We start from the raw sequence: 16,207 nt of genomic DNA on the forward strand, positions 1-16,207 counted from the left end.
GAAACCAGACATCTGCTGTGAAGATTTCTTCAGCAGCACATAAATTAATTCTTTCTGAAATAAACTCGCCCCCGGGTGGGCTCGAACCACCAACCTTTCGGTTAACAGCCGAACGCGCTAGCCGATTACGCCACGGAGGCTCCTGTGATGCATAGTTTTTCATTCGTCTCCAAAGAGGAAGAAAGAGACTTCAGTAAATAAATCGGAAACTACATATGTACTGTGAAGATTTCTTCAGCAGCACATATTTTTAATCCTTTCAAAAAAAAAAATTCGCCCCCGGGTGGGCTCGAACCACCAACCTTTCGGTTAACAGCCGAACGCGCTAGCCGATTGCGCCACGGAGGCTGCTGTGATGCATTGCTTTTCATTCGTCTTCAAAGAGGAAGAAAGAGACGTAAGTAAAATCGGAAACTACATATGTACTGTGAAGATTTCTTCAGCAGCACATATTTTTAATCCTTTCAAAAAAAAATTCGCCCCCGGGTGGGCTCGAACCACCAACCTTTCGGTTAACAGCCGAACGCGCTAGCCGATTGCGCCACGGAGGCTGCTGTGACGCATTGCTTTTCATTCGTCTTCAAAGAGGAAGAAAGAGACGTAAGTAAAATCGGAAACTACACATCTGCTGTGAATATTTCTTCAGCAGCACATATTTTTAATCCTTTCTAAAATAAATTCGGCCCGGGTGGGCTCGAACCACCAACCTTTCGGTTAACAGCCGAACGCGCTAGCCGATTGCGACACGGAGGCTCCTGTGATGCATTATTTTTCATTCGTCTCCAAAGAGGAAGAAAGAGACGTAAGTAAAATCGGAAACAACACATCTGCTGTAAAGATTTCTTCAGCAGCACATATTTTTAATCCTTTCTAAAATAATCTCACCCCCGGGTGGGCTCGAACCACCAACCTTTCGCTTAACAGCCGAACGCGCTAGCCGATTGCGCCACGGAGGCTCCTGTGATGCATAGTTTTTCATTCGTCTCCAAAGAGGAAGAAAGAGACTTCAGTAAATAAATCGGAAACTACATATGTACTGTGAAGATTTCTTCAGCAGCACATATTTTTAATCCTTTCAAAAAAAAATTCGCCCCCGGGTGGGCTCGAACCACCAACCTTTCGGTTAACAGCCGAACGCGCTATCCGATTGCGCCACGGAGGCTCCTGTGATGCATAGTTTTTCATTCGTCTCCAAAGAGGAAGAAAGAGACTTCAGTAAATAAATCGGAAACTACATATGTACTGTGAAGATTTCTTCAGCAGCACATATTTTTAATCCTTTCAAAAAAAAATTCGCCCCCGGGTGGGCTCGAACCACCAACCTTTCGGTTAACAGCCGAACTCGCTAGCCGATTGCGCCACGGAGGCTGCTGTGATGCATTGCTTTTCATTCGTCTTAAAAGAGGAAGAAAGAGACGTAAGTAAAATCGGAAACTACACATCTGCTGTGAATATTTCTTCAGCAGCACATATTTTTAATCCTTTCTAAAATAAATTCGGCCCGGGTGGGCTCGAACCACCAACCTTTCGGTTAACAGCCGAACGCGCTAGCCGATTGCGACACGGAGGCTCCTGTGACGCATTATTTTTCATTCGTCTCCAAAGAGGAAGAAAGAGACGTAAGTAAAATCGGAAACAACACATCTGCTGTGAAGATTTCTTCAGCGGCACATATTTTTAATCCTTTCTAAAATAATCTCACCCCCGGGTGGGCTCGTACCACCAACCTTTCGCTTAACAGCCGACCGCGCTAGCCGATTGCGCCACGGAGGCTCCTGTGATGCATAGTTTTTCATTCGTCTCCAAAGAGGAAGAAAGAGACTTCAGTAAATAAATCGGCAACTACATATGTACTGTGAAGATTTCTTCAGCAGCACATATTTTTAATCCTTTCTAAAAAAAATTCGCCCCCGGGTGGGCTCGAACCACCAACCTTTCGGTTAACAGCCGAACGCGCTAGCCGATTGCGCCAAGGAGGCTCCTGTGATGCATAGTTTTTCATTCGTCTCCAAAGAGGAAGAAAGAGACTTCAGTAAATAAATCGGAAACTACATATGTACTGTGAAGATTTCTTCAGCAGCACATATTTTTAATCCTTTCAAAAAAAAATTCGCCCCCAGGTGGGCTCGAACCACCAACCTTTCGGTTAACAGCCGAACGCGCTAGCCGATTGCGCCACGGAGGCTGCTGTGATGCATTGCTTTTCATTCGTCTTCAAAGAGGAAGAAAGAGACGTAAGTAAAATCGGAAACTACACATCTGCTGTGAATATTTCTTCAGCAGCACATATTTTTAATCCTTTCTACAATAAATTCGGCCCGGGTGGGCTCGAACCACCAACCTTTCGGTTAACAGCCGAACGCGCTAGCCGATTGCGACACGGAGGCTCCTGTGATGCATTATTTTTCATTCGTCTCCAAAGAGGAAGAAAGAGACGTAAGTAAAATCGGAAACAACACATCTGCTGTGAAGATTTCTTCAGCAGCACATATTTTTAATCCTTTCTAAAATAATCTCACCCCCGGGTGGGCTCGAACCACCAACCTTTCGCTTAACAGCCGAACGCGCTAGCCGATTGCGCCATGGAGGCTCCTGTGATGCATAGTTTTTCATTCGTCTCCAAAGAGGAAGAGAGAGACTTCAGTAAATAAATCGGAAACTGCATATGTACTGTGAAGATTTCTTCAGCAGCACATAATTTTAATCCTTTCAAAAAAAAAATTCGCTCCCGGGTGGGCTCGAACCACCAACCTTTCGGTTAACAGCCGAACGCGCTAGCCGATTGCGCCACGGAGGCTCCTGTGATGCATAGCTTTTCATTCGTCTCCAAAGAGGAAGAAAGAGACTTCAGTAAATAAATCGGAAACTACATATGTACTGTGAAGATTTCTTCAGCAGCACATATTTTTAATCCTTTCAAAAAAAAATTCGCCCCCGGGTGGGCTCGAACCACCAACCTTTCGGTTAACAGTCGAACGCGCTAGCCGATTGCGCCACGGAGGCTGCTGTGACGCATTGCTTTTCATTCGTCTTCAAAGAGGAAGAAAGAGACGTAAGTAAAATCGGAAACTACACATCTGCTGTAAAGATTTCTTCAGCAGCACATATTTTTTATCCTTTCTAAAATAATCTCACCCCCGGGTGGGCTCGAACCACCAACCTTTCGCTTAACAGCCGAACGCGCTAGCCGATTGCGCCACGGAGGCTCCTGTGATTCATAGTTTTTCATTCGTCTCCAAAGAGGAAGAAAGAGACTTCAGTAAATAAATCGGAAACTACATATGTACTGTGAAGATTTCTTCAGCAGCACATATTTTTAATCCTTTCAAAAAAAAATTCGCCCCCGGGTGGGCTCGAACCACCAACCTTTCGGTTAACAGCCGAACGCGCTATCCGATTGCGCCACGGAGGCTCCTGTGATGCATAGTTTTTCATTCGTCTCCAAAGAGGAAGAAAGAGACTTCAGTAAATAAATCGGAAACTACATATGTACTGTGAAGATTTCTTCAGCAGCACATATTTTTAATCCTTTCAAAAAAAAATTCGCCCCCGGGTGGGCTCGAACCACCAACCTTTCGGTTAACAGCCGAACTCGCTAGCCGATTGCGCCACGGAGGCTGCTGTGATGCATTGCTTTTCATTCGTCTTAAAAGAGGAAGAAAGAGACGTAAGTAAAATCGGAAACTACACATCTGCTGTGAATATTTCTTCAGCAGCACATATTTTTAATCCTTTCTAAAATAAATTCGGCCCGGGTGGGCTCGAACCACCAACCTTTCGGTTAACAGCCGAACGCGCTAGCCGATTGCGACACGGAGGCTCCTGTGACGCATTATTTTTCATTCGTCTCCAAAGAGGAAGAAAGAGACGTAAGTAAAATCGGAAACAACACATCTGCTGTGAAGATTTCTTCAGCGGCACATATTTTTAATCCTTTCTAAAATAATCTCACCCCCGGGTGGGCTCGTACCACCAACCTTTCGCTTAACAGCCGACCGCGCTAGCCGATTGCGCCACGGAGGCTCCTGTGATGCATAGTTTTTCATTCGTCTCCAAAGAGGAAGAAAGAGACTTCAGTAAATAAATCGGCAACTACATATGTACTGTGAAGATTTCTTCAGCAGCACATATTTTTAATCCTTTCTAAAAAAAATTCGCCCCCGGGTGGGCTCGAACCACCAACCTTTCGGTTAACAGCCGAACGCGCTAGCCGATTGCGCCACGGAGGCTCCTGTGATGCATAGTTTTTCATTCGTCTCCAAAGAGGAAGAAAGAGACTTCAGTAAATAAATCGGAAACTACATATGTACTGTGAAGATTTCTTCAGCAGCACATATTTTTAATCCTTTCAAAAAAAAATTCGCCCCCAGGTGGGCTCGAACCACCAACCTTTCGGTTAACAGCCGAACGCGCTAGCCGATTGCGCCACGGAGGCTGCTGTGATGCATTGCTTTTCATTCGTCTTCAAAGAGGAAGAAAGAGACGTAAGTAAAATCGGAAACTACACATCTGCTGTGAATATTTCTTCAGCAGCACATATTTTTAATCCTTTCTACAATAAATTCGGCCCGGGTGGGCTCGAACCACCAACCTTTCGGTTAACAGCCGAACGCGCTAGCCGATTGCGACATGGAGGCTCCTGTGATGCATTATTTTTCATTCGTCTCCAAAGAGGAAGAAAGAGACGTAAGTAAAATCGGAAACAACACATCTGCTGTGAAGATTTCTTCAGCAGCACATATTTTTAATCCTTTCTAAAATAATCTCACCCCCGGGTGGGCTCGAACCACCAACCTTTCGCTTAACAGCCGAACGCGCTAGCCGATTGCGCCATGGAGGCTCCTGTGATGCATAGTTTTTCATTCGTCTCCAAAGAGGAAGAGAGAGACTTCAGTAAATAAATCGGAAACTACATATGTACTGTGAAGATTTCTTCAGCAGCACATAATTTTAATCCTTTCAAAAAAAAATTCGCTCCCGGGTGGGCTCGAACCACCAACCTTTCGGTTAACAGCCGAACGCGCTAGCCGATTGCGCCACGGAGGCTCCTGTGATGCATAGTTTTTCATTCGTCTCCAAAGAGGAAGAAAGACACTTCAGTAAATAAATCGGAAACTACATATGTACTGTGAAGATTTCTTCAGCAGCACATATTTTTAATCCTTTCAAAAAAAAATTCGCCCCCGGGTGGACTCGAACCACCAACCTTTCGGTTAACAGCCGAACGCGCTAGCCGATTGCGCCACGGAGGCTGCTGTGACGCATTGCTTTTCATTCGTCTTCAAAGAGGAAGAAAGAGACGTAAGTAAAATCGGAAACTACACATCTGCTGTGAATATTTCTTCAGCAGCACATATTTTTAATCCTTTCTAAAATAAATTAGGCCCGGGTGGGCTCGAACCACCAACCTTTCGCTTAACAGCCGAACGCGCTAGCCGATTGCGACACGGAGGCTCCTGTGATGCATTATTTTTCATTCGTCTCCAAAGAGGAAGAAAGAGACGTAAGTAAAATCGGAAACAACACATCTGCTGTGAAGATTTCTTCAGCAGCACATATTTTTAATCCTTTCTAAAATAATCTCAACCCCGGGTGGGCTCGAACCACCAACCTTTCGCTTAACAGCCGAATGCGCTAGCCGATTGTGCCACGGAGGCTCCTGTGATGCATAGTTTTTCATTCGTCTCCAAAGAGGAAGAAAGAGACTTCAGTAAATAAATCGGAAACTACATATGTATTGTGAAGATTTCTTCAGCAGCACATATTTTTAATCCTTTCTAAAAAAAATTCGCCCCCGGGTGGGCTTGAAGCACCAACCTTTCGGTTAACAGCCGAACGCTCTAGCCGATTGCGCCACGGAGGCTCCTGTGATGCATTGTTTTTCATTCGTCTCCAAAGAGGAAGAAAGAGACGTAAGTAAAATCGGAAACAACACATCTGCTGTGAAGATTTCTTCAGCAGCACATATTTTTAATTCTTTCTAAAATAAACTCGCCCCCGCGTGGGCTCGAACCACCATCCTTTCGGTTAACAGCCGAACGCGCTAGCCGATCTCGCCACGGAGGCTCCTGTGATGCATTGTTTTTCAATCGTCTCCAAAGAGGAAGAAAGAGACGTAAGTAAAATCGGAAACAACACATCTGCTGTGAAGATTTCTTCAGCAGCCTATATTTTAAATCCTTTCTAAAATAAACTCGCCCCCGCGTGGGCTCGAACCACCAACCTTTCGGTTAACAGCCGTACGCGCTTGACAATTGCGCCACGGAGGCTCCTCTGATGCATATTTTTTCATTCGTCTCCAAAGAGGAAGAAAGAGACGAATGAAAAATCGGAAACCAGACATCTGCTGTGAAGATTTCTTCAGCAGCACATAATTTAATTCTTTCTAAAATAAACTCGCCCCCTGGTGGGCTCGAACCACCAACCTTTCGGTTAACAGCCGAACGCGCTAGCCGATTGCGCCACTGAGGCTCCTGTGATGCATAGTTTTTCATTTGTCTCCAAAGAGGAAGAAAGAGACTTCAGTAAATAAATCGGAAACTGCATATGTACTGTGAAGATTTCTTCAGCAGCACATATTTTTAATCCTTTCAAAAAAAAATTCGCCCCCGGGTGGGCTCGAACCACCAACCTTTCGGTTAACAGCCGAACGCGCTATCCGATTGCGCCACGGAGGCTCCTGTGATGCATAGTTTTTCATTCGTCTCCAAAGAGGAAGAAAGAGACTTCAGTAAATAAATCGGAAACTACATATGTACTGTGAAGATTTCTTCAGCAGCACATATTTTTAATCCTTTCGAAAAAAAATTCGCCCCCGGGTGGGCTCGAACCACCAACCTTTCGGTTAACAGCCGAACGCGCTAGCCGATTGCGCCACGGAGGCTGCTGTGATGCATTGCTTTTCATTCGTCTTAAAAGAGGAAGAAAGAGACGTAAGTAAAATCGGAAACTACACATCTGCTGTGAATATTTCTTCAGCAGCACATATTTTTAATCCTTTCTAAAATAAATTCGGCCCGGGTGGGCTCGAACCACCAACCTTTCGGTTAACAGCCGAACGCGCTAGCCGATTGCGACACGGAGGCTCCTGTGACGCATTATTTTTCATTCGTCTTCAAAGAGGAAGAAAGAGACGTAAGTAAAATCGGAAACAACACATCTGCTGTGAAGATTTCTTCAGCGGCACATATTTTTAATCCTTTCTAAAAAAAATTCGCCCCCGGGTGGGCTTGAAGCACCAACCTTTCGGTTAACAGCCGAACGCGCTAGCCGATTGCGCCACGGAGGCTCCTGTGATGCATTGTTTTTCATTCGTCTCCAAAGAGGAAGAAAGAGACGAATGTAAAATCGGAAACCAGACATCTGCTGTGTAGATTTCTTCAGCAGCTCATAAATTAATTCTTTCTAAAATAAACTCGCCCCCGGGTGGGCTCGAACCACCAACCTTTCGGTTAACAGTCGAACGCGCTAGCCGATTGCGCAACGGAGGCACCTGTGGTGCATTGTTTTTCATTCGTCTCCAAAGAGGAAGAAAGAGACGTAAGTAAAATCGGAAACAACACATCTGCTGTGAAGATTTCTACAGCAGCACATATTTTTAATCCTTTCTAAAATAAACTCGCCCCCGGGTGGGCTCGAACCACCAACATTTCGGTTAACAGCCGAACGGGCTTGCCAATTGCGCAACGGAGGCTCCTGTGATGCATTGTTTTTCATTCGTCTCCAAAGAGGAAGAAAGAGACGTAAGTAAAATCGGAAACTACACGTCTGCTTTGAAGATTTCTTCAGCAGCACATATTTTTAATCCTTTCTAAAATAAACTCGCCCGTGGTGGGCTCGAACCACCAACCTTTCGGTTAACAGCCGAACGCGCTAGCCGATTGCGCCACGGAGGCTCCTGTGATGGATACTTTTTCCTTCGTCTCCAAAGTGGAAGAAAGAGACGCAAGTAAAATCGGAAACAACACATCTGCTGTGAAGATTTCTTCAGCAGCACATATTTTTAATCCTTTCTAAAATAAACTCGCCCCCGGGTGGGCTCGAACCACCAACCTTTCGGTTAAAAGCCGAACGCGCCACGGAGGCTCCTGTGATGCATTGTTTTTCATTCGTCTCCAAAGAGGAAGAAAGAGACGAATGTAAAATCGGAAACCAGACATCTGCTGTGAAGATTTCTTCAGCAGCACATAAATTAATTCTTTCTAAAATAAACTCGACCCCGGGTGGGCTCGAACCACCAACCTTTCGGTTAACAGCCGAACGCGCTAGCCGATTGCGCCACGGAGGCTCCTCTGATGCAATGTTTTTCATTCGTCTCCAAAGAGGAAGAAAGAGACGAATGTAAAATCGGAAACCAGATATCTGCTGTGAAGATTTCTTCAGCAGCACATATTTTTAATTCTTTCTAAAATAACCTCGCCCCCGGGTGGGCTCGAACCACCAACCTTTCGGTTAACAGCCGAACGCGCCAGCCGATTGCGCCATGGAGGCTCCTGTGAGGCATTGTTTTTCATTCGTCTCCAAAGAGGAAGAAAGAGACGCAAGTAAAATCAGAAACAACACATCTGCTGTGAAGATTTCTTCAGCAGCACATATTTTTAATTCTTTCTAAAATAAACTCGCCCCCGGGTGGGCTCGAACCACCAACCTTTCGGTTAACAGCCGAACGCGCTAGCCGATTGCGCCACGGAGGCTCCTGTGATGCATTGTTTTTCATTCGTCTCCAAAGAGGAAGAAAGAGACGAATGTAAAATCGGAAACCAGATATCTGCTGTGAAGATTTCTTCAGAAGCACATATTTTTAATCCTTTCTAAAATAAACTCGCCCCCGGGTGGGCTCGAACCACCAACCTTTCGGTTAACAGTCGAATGCGCTAGCCGATTGCGCCACGGAGGCTCCTCTGATGCAATGTTTTTCATTCGTCTCCAAAGAGGAAGAAAGAGACGAATGCAAAATCGGAAACCAGATATCTGCTGTGAAGATTACTTCAGCAGCACATATTTTTAATTCTTTCTAAAATAACCTCGCCCCCGGGTGGGCTCGAACCACCAACCTTTCGGTTAACAGCCGAACGCGCTAGCCGATTGCGCCATGGAGGCTCCTGTGAGGCATTGTTTTTCATTCGTCTCCAAAGAGGAAGAAAGAGACGCAAGTAAAATCAGAAACAACACATCTGCTGTGAAGATTTCTTCAGCAGCACATATTTTTAATCCTTTCTAAAATAAACTCGCCCCCGGGTGGGCTCGAACCACCAACCTTTCGGTTAACAGCCGAACACGCTAGCTGATCTCGCCACGGAGGCTCCTGTGATGCATTGCTTTTCATTCGTCTCCAAAGAGGAAGAAAGAGACGTAAGTAAAATCGGAAACTACAGATCTGCTTTGAAGAGTTCTTCAGCAGCACATATTTTTAATCCTTTCTAAAAAAAATTCGCCCCCGGGTGGGCTCGAACCACCAACCTTTCGGTTAACAGCCGAACGCGCTAGCCGATTGCGCCACGGAGGCTCCTCTGATGGATACTTTTTCCTTCGTCTCCAAAGTGGAAGAAAGAGACGCAAGTAAAATCGGAAACAACACATCTGCTGTGAAGATTTCTTCATAAGCACATATTTTTAATTCCTTCTAAAAAAACCTCGCCCCCGCGTGGGCTCGAATAACCAACCATTCGGTTAACAGCCGAACGCGCTAGCCGATCTCGCCACGGAGGCTCCTCTGATGCATTGTTTTTCATTCGTCTCTAAAGAGGAAGAAAGAGACGTAAGTAAAATCGGAAACCAGACATCTGCTGTGAAGATTTCTTCAGCAGCACATATTTTTAATTCTTTCTAAAATAAACTCGCCCCCGGGTGGGCTCGAACCACCAACCTTTCGGTTAAAAGCCGAAAGCGCCACGGAGGCTCCTGTGATGCATTGTTTTTCATTCGTCTCCAAAGAGGAAGAAAGAGACGTAAGTAAAATTGGAAACAACACATCTTCTGTGAAGATTTCTTCAGCAGCACATATTTTTTATACTTTCTAAAATAAACTCGCCCCCGGGTGGGCTCGAACCACCAACCTTTCAGTTAACAGCCGAACGGGCTTGCCAATTGCGCAACGGAGGCTCCTCTGATGCATTGTTTTTCATTCGTCTCCAAAGAGGAAGAAAGAGACGAATGTAAAATCGGAAACCAGACATCTGCTGTGTAGATTTCTTCAGCAGCACATAAATTAATTCTTTCTAAAATAAACTCGCCCCCGGGTGGGCTCGAACCACCAACCTTTCGGTTAACAGCCGAACGCGCTAGCCGATTGCGCCACGGAGGCTCCTGTGCGGCATTGTTTTTCATTCGTCTCCAAAGAGGAAGAAAGAGACGTAAGTAAAATCGGAAACAACACATCTGCTGTGAAGATTTCTTCAGCAGCACATATTTTTAATCCTTTCTAAAATAAACTCGCCCACGGGTGGGCTCGAACCACCAACCTTTCGGTTAACAGCCGAACGCGCTAGCCGATTGCGCCACGGAGGTTCCTGTGATGCATAGTTTTTCATTTGTCTCCAAAGAGGAAGAAAGAGACTTCAGTAAAGAAATCGGAAACAACACATGTGCTGTGAAGATTTCTTCAGCAGCACATATTTTTAATCCTTTCTAAAATAAATTCGCCCCCCGGGTGGGCTCGAACCACCAACCTTTCGGTTAACAGCCGAACGCGCTAGCCGATTGCGCCACTGAGGCTCCTGTGCGGCATTGTTTTTCATTCGTCTCCAAAGAGGAAGAAAGAGACGAATGTAAAATAGGAAACCAGATATCTGCTGTGAAGATTTCTTCAGCAGCACATATTTTTAATCCTTTCTAAAATAAACTCGCCCCCGGGTGGGCTCGCACCACCAACCTTTCGGTTAACAGCCGAACACGCTAGCCGATCTCGCCACGGAGGCTCCTGTGATGCATTGTTTTTCATTCGTCTCCAAAGAGGAAGAAAGAGACGTAAGTAAAATCGGAAACTACAGATCTGCTTTGAAGAGTTCTTCAGCAGCACATATTTTTAATCCTTTCTAAAAAAAATTCGCCCCCTGGTGGGCTCGAACCACCAAGCTTTCGGTTAACAGCCGAACGCGCTAGCCGATTGCGCCACGGAGGCTGCTGTGATGCATTGTTTTTCATTCGTCTTCAAAGATTAAGAAAGAGACGTAAGTAAAATCGGAAACAGCACATCTGCTGTGAAGATTTCTACAGCAGCACATATTTTTAATCCTTTCTAAAATAAACTCGCCCCCGGGTGGGCTCGAATCACCAACCTCTCGGTTAACAGCCGAACGCGCTAGCCGATTGCGCCACGGAGGCTCCTGTGATGCATTGTTTTTCATTCGTCTCCAAAGAGGAAGACAGAGAGGTAAGTAAAATCGGAAACTACACATCTGCTTTGAAGATTTCTTCAGCAGCACATATTTTTAATCCTTTTTAAAATAAACTCGCCCGTGGTGGGCTCGAACCACCAACCTTTCGGTTAACAGCCGAACGCGCTAGCCGATTGCGCCACGGAGGCTCCTGTGATGGATACTTTTTCCTTCGTCTCCAAAGAGGAAGAAAGAGACGTAAGTAAAATCGGAAACAACACATCTTCTGTGAAGATTTCTTCAGCAGCACATATTTTTTATACTTTCTAAAATAAACTCGCCCCCGGGTGGGCTCGAACCACCAACCTTTCAGTTAACAGCCGAACGGGCTTGCCAATTGCGCAACGGAGACTCCTCTGATGCATTGTTTTTCATTCGTCTCCAAAGAGGAAGAAAGAGAAGAATGTAAAATCGGAAACCAGACATCTGCTGTGTAGATTTCTTCAGCAGCACATAAATTAATTCTTTCTAAAATAAACTCGCCCCCGGGTGGGCTCGAACCACCAACCTTTCGGTTAACAGCCGAACGCGCTAGCCGATTGCGCCACGGAGCCTCCTGTGGTGCATTGTTTTTCATTCGTCTCCAAACAGGAAGAAAGAGACGTAAGTAAAATCGGAAACAACACATCTGCTGTGAAGATTTCTTCAGCAGCACATATTTTTAATTCTTTCTAAAATAAACTCGCCCCCGGGTGGGCTCGAACCACCAACCTTTCGGTTAACAGCCGAACGCGCTTGCCAATTGCACCACGGAGGCTCCTCTGATGCATTGTTTTTCATTCGTCTCCAAAGAGGAAGAAAGAGACGAATGTAAAATCGGAAACCAGACATCTGCTGTGAAGATTTCTTCAGCAGCACATAAATTAATTCTTTCTAAAATAAACTCGCCCCCGGGTGGGCTCGAACCACCAACCTTTCGGTTAACAGCCGAACGCGCTAGCCGATTACGCCACGGAGGCTCCTGTGATGCATAGTTTTTCATTCGTCTCCAAAGAGGAAGAAAGAGACTTCAGTAAATAAATCGGAAACTACATATGTACTGTGAAGATTTCTTCAGCAGCACATATTTTTAATCCTTTCAAAAAAAAAAATTCGCCCCCGGGTGGGCTCGAACCACCAACCTTTCGGTTAACAGCCGAACGCGCTTGCCGATTGCGCCACGGAGGCTGCTATGATGCATTGCTTTTCATTCGTCTTCAAAGAGGAAGAAAGGGACGTAAGTAAAATCGGAAACTACACATCTGCTGTGAATATTTCTTCAGCAGCACATATTTTTAATCCTTTCTAAAATAAATTCGGCCCGGGTGGGCTCGAACCACCAACCTTTCGGTTAACAGCCGAACGCGCTAGCCGATTGCGACACGGAGGCTCCTGTGATGCATTATTTTTCATTCGTCTCCAAAGAGGAAGAAAGAGACGTAAGTAAAATCGGAAACAACACATCTGCTGTGAAGATTTCTTCAGCAGCACATATTTTTAATCCTTTCTAAAATAACCTCACCCCCGGGTGGGCTCGTACCACCAACCTTTCGCTTAACAGCCGACCGCGCTAGCCGATTGCGCCACGGAGGCTCCTGTGCGGCATTGTTTTTCATTCGTCTCCAAAGAGGAAGAAAGAGACGAATGTAAAATCGGAAACCAGACATCTGCTGTGTAGATTTCTTCAGCAGCACATAAATTAATTCTTTCTAAAATAAACTCGCCCCCGGGTGGGCACGAACCACCAACCTTTCGGTTAACAGCCGAACGCGCTAGCCGATTGCGCCACGGAGGCTCCTGTGCGGCATTGTTTTTCATTCGTCTCCAAAGAGGAAGAAAGAGACGTAAGTAAAATCGGAAACAACACATCTGCTCTGAAGATTTCTTCAGCAGCACATATTTTTAATCCTTTCTAAAATAAACTCGCCCGTGGTGGGCTCGAAACACCAACCTTTCGGTTAACAGCCGAACGCGCTAGCCGATTGCGCCACGGAGGCTCCTGTGATGGATACTTTTTCCTTCGTCTCCAAAGAGGAAGAAAGAGACGTAAGTAAAATCGGAAACAACACATCTTCTGTGAAGATTTCTTCAGCAGCACATATTTTTTATACTTTCTAAAATAAACTCGCCCCCGGGTGGGCTCGAACCACCAACCTTTCAGTTAACAGCCCAACGGGCTTGCCAATTGCGCAACGGAGGCTCCTCTGATGCATTGTTTTTCATTCGTCTCCAAAGAGGAAGAAAGAGACGAATGTAAAATCGGAAACCAGACATCTGCTGTGTAGATTTCTTCAGCAGCACATAAATTAATTCTTTCTAAAATAAACTCGCCCCCGGGTGGGCTCGAACCACCAACCTTTCGGTTAACAGCCGAACGCGCTAGCCGATTGCGCCACGGAGGCTCCTGTGATGCATTGTTTTTCATTCGTCTCCAAAGAGGAAGAAAGAGACGTAAGTAAAATCGGAAACTACAGATCTGCTTTGAAGAGTTCTTCAGCAGCACATATTTTTAATCCTTTCTTAAATAAATTCGCCCCCTGGTGGGCTCGAACCACCAACCTTTCGATTAACAGCCGAACGCGCTAGCCGATTGCGCCACGGAGGCTCCTGTGGTGCATTGTTTTTCATTCGTCTCCAAACAGGAAGAAAGAGACGTAAGTAAAATCGGAAACAACACATCTGCTGTGAAGATTTCTTCAGCAGCACATATTTTTAATTCTTTCTAAAATAAACTCGCCCCCGGGTGGGCTCGAACCACCAAGCTTTCGGTTAACAGCCGAACGCGCTAGCCGATTGCGCCACGGAGGCTGCTGTGATGCATTGTTTTTCATTCGTCTTCAAAGATTAAGAAAGAGACGTAAGTAAAATCGGAAACAGCACATCTGCTGTGAAGATTTCTACAGCAGCACATATTTTTAATCCTTTCTAAAATAAACTCGCCCCCGGGTGGGCTCGAATCACCAACCTCTCGGTTAACAGCCGAACGCGCTAGCCGATTGCGCCACGGAGGCTCCTGTGATGCATTGTTTTTCATTCGTCTCCAAAGAGGAAGAAAGAGAGGTAAGTAAAATCGGAAACAACACATCTGCTGTGAAGATTTCTTCAGCAGCACATATTTTAAATCCTTTCTAAAATAAACTCGCCCCCGCGTGGGCTCGAACCACCAACCTTTCGGTTAACAGCCGAACGCGCTAGCCGATCACGCCACGGAGGCTCCTGTGATGCATTGTTTTTCATTCGTCTCCAAAGAGGAAAAAAGAGACGTAAGTAAAATCGGAAAAAACACATCTGCTGTGAAGATTTCTTCAGCAGCACATATTTTTAATCCTTTCTAAAATAAACTCGCCCCCGCGTGGGCTCGAACCACCAACCTTTCGGTTAACAGCCGAACGCGCTTGCCAATTGCACCACGGAGGCTCCTCTGATGCATTGTTTTTCATTCGTCTCCAAAGAGGAAGAAAGAGACGAATGTAAAATCGGAAACCAGACATCTGCTGTGAAGATTTCTTCAGCAGCACATAAATTAATTCTTTCTGAAATAAACTCGCCCCCGGGTGGGCTCGAACCACCAACCTTTCGGTTAACAGCCGAACGCGCTAGCCGATTACGCCACGGAGGCTCCTGTGATGCATAGTTTTTCATTCGTCTCCAAAGAGGAAGAAAGAGACTTCAGTAAATAAATCGGAAACTACATATGTACTGTGAAGATTTCTTCAGCAGCACATATTTTTAATCCTTTCAAAAAAAAAAAAATTCGCCCCCGGGTGGGCTCGAACCACCAACCTTTCGGTTAACAGCCGAACGCGCTAGCCGATTGCGCCACGGAGGCTGCTGTGATGCATTGCTTTTCATTCGTCTTCAAAGAGGAAGAAAGAGACGTAAGTAAAATCGGAAACTACACATCTGCTGTGAATATTTCTTCAGCAGCACATATTTTTAATCCTTTCTAAAATAAATTCGGCCCGGGTGGGCTCGAACCACCAACCTTTCGGTTAACAGCCGAACGCGCTAGCCGATTGCGACACGGAGGCTCCTGTGATGCATTATTTTTCATTCGTCTCCAAAGAGGAAGAAAGAGACGTAAGTAAAATCGGAAACAACACATCTGCTGTAAAGATTTCTTCAGCAGCACATATTTTTAATCCTTTCTAAAATAATCTCACCCCCGGGTGGGCTCGAACCACCAACCTTTCGCTTAACAGCCGAACGCGCTAGCCGATTGCGCCACGGAGGCTCCTGTGATGCATAGTTTTTCATTCGTCTCCAAAGAGGAAGAAAGAGACTTCAGTAAATAAATCGGAAACTACATATGTACTGTGAAGATTTCTTCAGCAGCACATATTTTTAATCCTTTCAAAAAAAAATTCGCCCCCGGGTGGGCTCGAACCACCAACCTTTCGGTTAACAGCCGAACTCGCTAGCCGATTGCGCCACGGAGGCTGCTGTGATGCATTGCTTTTCATTCGTCTTAAAAGAGGAAGAAAGAGACGTAAGTAAAATCGGAAACTACACATCTGCTGTGAATATTTCTTCAGCAGCACATATTTTTAATCCTTTCTAAAATAAATTCGGCCCGGGTGGGCTCGAACCACCAACCTTTCGGTTAACAGCCGAACGCGCTAGCCGATTGCGACACGGAGGCTCCTGTGACGCATTATTTTTCATTCGTCTCCAAAGAGGAAGAAAGAGACGTAAGTAAAATCGGAAACAACACATCTGCTGTCAAGATTTCTTCAGCGGCACATATTTTTAATCCTTTCTAAAATAATCTCACCCCCGGGTGGGCTCGTACCACCAACCTTTCGCTTAACAGCCGACCGCGCTAGCCGATTGCGTTACGGAGGCTCCTGTGA

General features: G+C 45.5%; 48 non-coding genes across 48 annotated transcripts; all 48 read right to left on the reverse strand.

Moving 5' to 3' along the window:
- Positions 1-66: 66 nt before the first annotated feature.
- Positions 67-140, reverse strand: Trnan-guu (transfer RNA asparagine (anticodon GUU)). Its single transcript has one exon. It is a non-coding gene; the product is annotated as a tRNA-Asn (tRNA).
- A 134-nt stretch (positions 141-274) lies between these two features.
- Trnan-guu (transfer RNA asparagine (anticodon GUU)) lies at positions 275-348 on the reverse strand. Its single transcript has one exon. It is a non-coding gene; the product is annotated as a tRNA-Asn (tRNA).
- Positions 349-477: 129 nt separating this feature from the next.
- Trnan-guu (transfer RNA asparagine (anticodon GUU)) lies at positions 478-551 on the reverse strand. The gene has a single exon. It is a non-coding gene; the product is annotated as a tRNA-Asn (tRNA).
- Positions 552-882: 331 nt separating this feature from the next.
- Trnan-guu (transfer RNA asparagine (anticodon GUU)) lies at positions 883-956 on the reverse strand. The gene has a single exon. It is a non-coding gene; the product is annotated as a tRNA-Asn (tRNA).
- A 132-nt stretch (positions 957-1,088) lies between these two features.
- Positions 1,089-1,162, reverse strand: Trnan-guu (transfer RNA asparagine (anticodon GUU)). Its single transcript has one exon. It is a non-coding gene; the product is annotated as a tRNA-Asn (tRNA).
- A 132-nt stretch (positions 1,163-1,294) lies between these two features.
- Positions 1,295-1,368, reverse strand: Trnan-guu (transfer RNA asparagine (anticodon GUU)). The gene has a single exon. It is a non-coding gene; the product is annotated as a tRNA-Asn (tRNA).
- A 537-nt stretch (positions 1,369-1,905) lies between these two features.
- On the reverse strand, positions 1,906-1,979 carry Trnan-guu (transfer RNA asparagine (anticodon GUU)). The gene has a single exon. It is a non-coding gene; the product is annotated as a tRNA-Asn (tRNA).
- Positions 1,980-2,111: 132 nt separating this feature from the next.
- Trnan-guu (transfer RNA asparagine (anticodon GUU)) lies at positions 2,112-2,185 on the reverse strand. The gene has a single exon. It is a non-coding gene; the product is annotated as a tRNA-Asn (tRNA).
- Positions 2,186-2,723: 538 nt separating this feature from the next.
- Positions 2,724-2,797, reverse strand: Trnan-guu (transfer RNA asparagine (anticodon GUU)). The gene has a single exon. It is a non-coding gene; the product is annotated as a tRNA-Asn (tRNA).
- A 132-nt stretch (positions 2,798-2,929) lies between these two features.
- Trnan-guu (transfer RNA asparagine (anticodon GUU)) lies at positions 2,930-3,003 on the reverse strand. Its single transcript has one exon. It is a non-coding gene; the product is annotated as a tRNA-Asn (tRNA).
- A 129-nt stretch (positions 3,004-3,132) lies between these two features.
- Trnan-guu (transfer RNA asparagine (anticodon GUU)) lies at positions 3,133-3,206 on the reverse strand. Its single transcript has one exon. It is a non-coding gene; the product is annotated as a tRNA-Asn (tRNA).
- A 132-nt stretch (positions 3,207-3,338) lies between these two features.
- On the reverse strand, positions 3,339-3,412 carry Trnan-guu (transfer RNA asparagine (anticodon GUU)). Its single transcript has one exon. It is a non-coding gene; the product is annotated as a tRNA-Asn (tRNA).
- Positions 3,413-3,544: 132 nt separating this feature from the next.
- On the reverse strand, positions 3,545-3,618 carry Trnan-guu (transfer RNA asparagine (anticodon GUU)). The gene has a single exon. It is a non-coding gene; the product is annotated as a tRNA-Asn (tRNA).
- A 537-nt stretch (positions 3,619-4,155) lies between these two features.
- On the reverse strand, positions 4,156-4,229 carry Trnan-guu (transfer RNA asparagine (anticodon GUU)). Its single transcript has one exon. It is a non-coding gene; the product is annotated as a tRNA-Asn (tRNA).
- A 132-nt stretch (positions 4,230-4,361) lies between these two features.
- Positions 4,362-4,435, reverse strand: Trnan-guu (transfer RNA asparagine (anticodon GUU)). The gene has a single exon. It is a non-coding gene; the product is annotated as a tRNA-Asn (tRNA).
- A 537-nt stretch (positions 4,436-4,972) lies between these two features.
- Positions 4,973-5,046, reverse strand: Trnan-guu (transfer RNA asparagine (anticodon GUU)). The gene has a single exon. It is a non-coding gene; the product is annotated as a tRNA-Asn (tRNA).
- A 132-nt stretch (positions 5,047-5,178) lies between these two features.
- Positions 5,179-5,252, reverse strand: Trnan-guu (transfer RNA asparagine (anticodon GUU)). The gene has a single exon. It is a non-coding gene; the product is annotated as a tRNA-Asn (tRNA).
- Positions 5,253-6,397: 1,145 nt separating this feature from the next.
- On the reverse strand, positions 6,398-6,471 carry Trnan-guu (transfer RNA asparagine (anticodon GUU)). The gene has a single exon. It is a non-coding gene; the product is annotated as a tRNA-Asn (tRNA).
- A 132-nt stretch (positions 6,472-6,603) lies between these two features.
- Trnan-guu (transfer RNA asparagine (anticodon GUU)) lies at positions 6,604-6,677 on the reverse strand. Its single transcript has one exon. It is a non-coding gene; the product is annotated as a tRNA-Asn (tRNA).
- Positions 6,678-6,809: 132 nt separating this feature from the next.
- Trnan-guu (transfer RNA asparagine (anticodon GUU)) lies at positions 6,810-6,883 on the reverse strand. Its single transcript has one exon. It is a non-coding gene; the product is annotated as a tRNA-Asn (tRNA).
- Positions 6,884-7,214: 331 nt separating this feature from the next.
- On the reverse strand, positions 7,215-7,288 carry Trnan-guu (transfer RNA asparagine (anticodon GUU)). The gene has a single exon. It is a non-coding gene; the product is annotated as a tRNA-Asn (tRNA).
- Positions 7,289-7,416: 128 nt separating this feature from the next.
- Trnan-guu (transfer RNA asparagine (anticodon GUU)) lies at positions 7,417-7,490 on the reverse strand. The gene has a single exon. It is a non-coding gene; the product is annotated as a tRNA-Asn (tRNA).
- Positions 7,491-8,213: 723 nt separating this feature from the next.
- Positions 8,214-8,287, reverse strand: Trnan-guu (transfer RNA asparagine (anticodon GUU)). Its single transcript has one exon. It is a non-coding gene; the product is annotated as a tRNA-Asn (tRNA).
- Positions 8,288-8,416: 129 nt separating this feature from the next.
- On the reverse strand, positions 8,417-8,490 carry Trnan-guu (transfer RNA asparagine (anticodon GUU)). The gene has a single exon. It is a non-coding gene; the product is annotated as a tRNA-Asn (tRNA).
- A 129-nt stretch (positions 8,491-8,619) lies between these two features.
- On the reverse strand, positions 8,620-8,693 carry Trnan-guu (transfer RNA asparagine (anticodon GUU)). The gene has a single exon. It is a non-coding gene; the product is annotated as a tRNA-Asn (tRNA).
- A 129-nt stretch (positions 8,694-8,822) lies between these two features.
- Positions 8,823-8,896, reverse strand: Trnan-guu (transfer RNA asparagine (anticodon GUU)). The gene has a single exon. It is a non-coding gene; the product is annotated as a tRNA-Asn (tRNA).
- A 129-nt stretch (positions 8,897-9,025) lies between these two features.
- Positions 9,026-9,099, reverse strand: Trnan-guu (transfer RNA asparagine (anticodon GUU)). The gene has a single exon. It is a non-coding gene; the product is annotated as a tRNA-Asn (tRNA).
- Positions 9,100-9,431: 332 nt separating this feature from the next.
- Positions 9,432-9,505, reverse strand: Trnan-guu (transfer RNA asparagine (anticodon GUU)). Its single transcript has one exon. It is a non-coding gene; the product is annotated as a tRNA-Asn (tRNA).
- Positions 9,506-10,229: 724 nt separating this feature from the next.
- Trnan-guu (transfer RNA asparagine (anticodon GUU)) lies at positions 10,230-10,303 on the reverse strand. Its single transcript has one exon. It is a non-coding gene; the product is annotated as a tRNA-Asn (tRNA).
- A 129-nt stretch (positions 10,304-10,432) lies between these two features.
- Trnan-guu (transfer RNA asparagine (anticodon GUU)) lies at positions 10,433-10,506 on the reverse strand. The gene has a single exon. It is a non-coding gene; the product is annotated as a tRNA-Asn (tRNA).
- A 132-nt stretch (positions 10,507-10,638) lies between these two features.
- Positions 10,639-10,713, reverse strand: Trnan-guu (transfer RNA asparagine (anticodon GUU)). The gene has a single exon. It is a non-coding gene; the product is annotated as a tRNA-Asn (tRNA).
- A 332-nt stretch (positions 10,714-11,045) lies between these two features.
- On the reverse strand, positions 11,046-11,119 carry Trnan-guu (transfer RNA asparagine (anticodon GUU)). The gene has a single exon. It is a non-coding gene; the product is annotated as a tRNA-Asn (tRNA).
- A 129-nt stretch (positions 11,120-11,248) lies between these two features.
- Trnan-guu (transfer RNA asparagine (anticodon GUU)) lies at positions 11,249-11,322 on the reverse strand. The gene has a single exon. It is a non-coding gene; the product is annotated as a tRNA-Asn (tRNA).
- Positions 11,323-11,855: 533 nt separating this feature from the next.
- On the reverse strand, positions 11,856-11,929 carry Trnan-guu (transfer RNA asparagine (anticodon GUU)). Its single transcript has one exon. It is a non-coding gene; the product is annotated as a tRNA-Asn (tRNA).
- Positions 11,930-12,058: 129 nt separating this feature from the next.
- On the reverse strand, positions 12,059-12,132 carry Trnan-guu (transfer RNA asparagine (anticodon GUU)). The gene has a single exon. It is a non-coding gene; the product is annotated as a tRNA-Asn (tRNA).
- Positions 12,133-12,260: 128 nt separating this feature from the next.
- Trnan-guu (transfer RNA asparagine (anticodon GUU)) lies at positions 12,261-12,334 on the reverse strand. The gene has a single exon. It is a non-coding gene; the product is annotated as a tRNA-Asn (tRNA).
- Positions 12,335-12,468: 134 nt separating this feature from the next.
- Trnan-guu (transfer RNA asparagine (anticodon GUU)) lies at positions 12,469-12,542 on the reverse strand. The gene has a single exon. It is a non-coding gene; the product is annotated as a tRNA-Asn (tRNA).
- Positions 12,543-13,075: 533 nt separating this feature from the next.
- Positions 13,076-13,149, reverse strand: Trnan-guu (transfer RNA asparagine (anticodon GUU)). The gene has a single exon. It is a non-coding gene; the product is annotated as a tRNA-Asn (tRNA).
- A 533-nt stretch (positions 13,150-13,682) lies between these two features.
- Positions 13,683-13,756, reverse strand: Trnan-guu (transfer RNA asparagine (anticodon GUU)). The gene has a single exon. It is a non-coding gene; the product is annotated as a tRNA-Asn (tRNA).
- Positions 13,757-13,885: 129 nt separating this feature from the next.
- On the reverse strand, positions 13,886-13,959 carry Trnan-guu (transfer RNA asparagine (anticodon GUU)). Its single transcript has one exon. It is a non-coding gene; the product is annotated as a tRNA-Asn (tRNA).
- A 129-nt stretch (positions 13,960-14,088) lies between these two features.
- Trnan-guu (transfer RNA asparagine (anticodon GUU)) lies at positions 14,089-14,162 on the reverse strand. Its single transcript has one exon. It is a non-coding gene; the product is annotated as a tRNA-Asn (tRNA).
- Positions 14,163-14,291: 129 nt separating this feature from the next.
- On the reverse strand, positions 14,292-14,365 carry Trnan-guu (transfer RNA asparagine (anticodon GUU)). Its single transcript has one exon. It is a non-coding gene; the product is annotated as a tRNA-Asn (tRNA).
- A 129-nt stretch (positions 14,366-14,494) lies between these two features.
- Trnan-guu (transfer RNA asparagine (anticodon GUU)) lies at positions 14,495-14,568 on the reverse strand. Its single transcript has one exon. It is a non-coding gene; the product is annotated as a tRNA-Asn (tRNA).
- A 129-nt stretch (positions 14,569-14,697) lies between these two features.
- Positions 14,698-14,771, reverse strand: Trnan-guu (transfer RNA asparagine (anticodon GUU)). The gene has a single exon. It is a non-coding gene; the product is annotated as a tRNA-Asn (tRNA).
- A 128-nt stretch (positions 14,772-14,899) lies between these two features.
- Trnan-guu (transfer RNA asparagine (anticodon GUU)) lies at positions 14,900-14,973 on the reverse strand. The gene has a single exon. It is a non-coding gene; the product is annotated as a tRNA-Asn (tRNA).
- Positions 14,974-15,109: 136 nt separating this feature from the next.
- Trnan-guu (transfer RNA asparagine (anticodon GUU)) lies at positions 15,110-15,183 on the reverse strand. The gene has a single exon. It is a non-coding gene; the product is annotated as a tRNA-Asn (tRNA).
- Positions 15,184-15,514: 331 nt separating this feature from the next.
- Trnan-guu (transfer RNA asparagine (anticodon GUU)) lies at positions 15,515-15,588 on the reverse strand. Its single transcript has one exon. It is a non-coding gene; the product is annotated as a tRNA-Asn (tRNA).
- Positions 15,589-15,720: 132 nt separating this feature from the next.
- Trnan-guu (transfer RNA asparagine (anticodon GUU)) lies at positions 15,721-15,794 on the reverse strand. Its single transcript has one exon. It is a non-coding gene; the product is annotated as a tRNA-Asn (tRNA).
- Positions 15,795-16,207: the final 413 nt, after the last annotated feature.

Source organism: Argiope bruennichi, chromosome 10 (assembly GCF_947563725.1).
Source record: "Argiope bruennichi chromosome 10, qqArgBrue1.1, whole genome shotgun sequence".
NCBI lineage: Eukaryota > Metazoa > Arthropoda > Arachnida > Araneae > Araneidae > Argiope > Argiope bruennichi.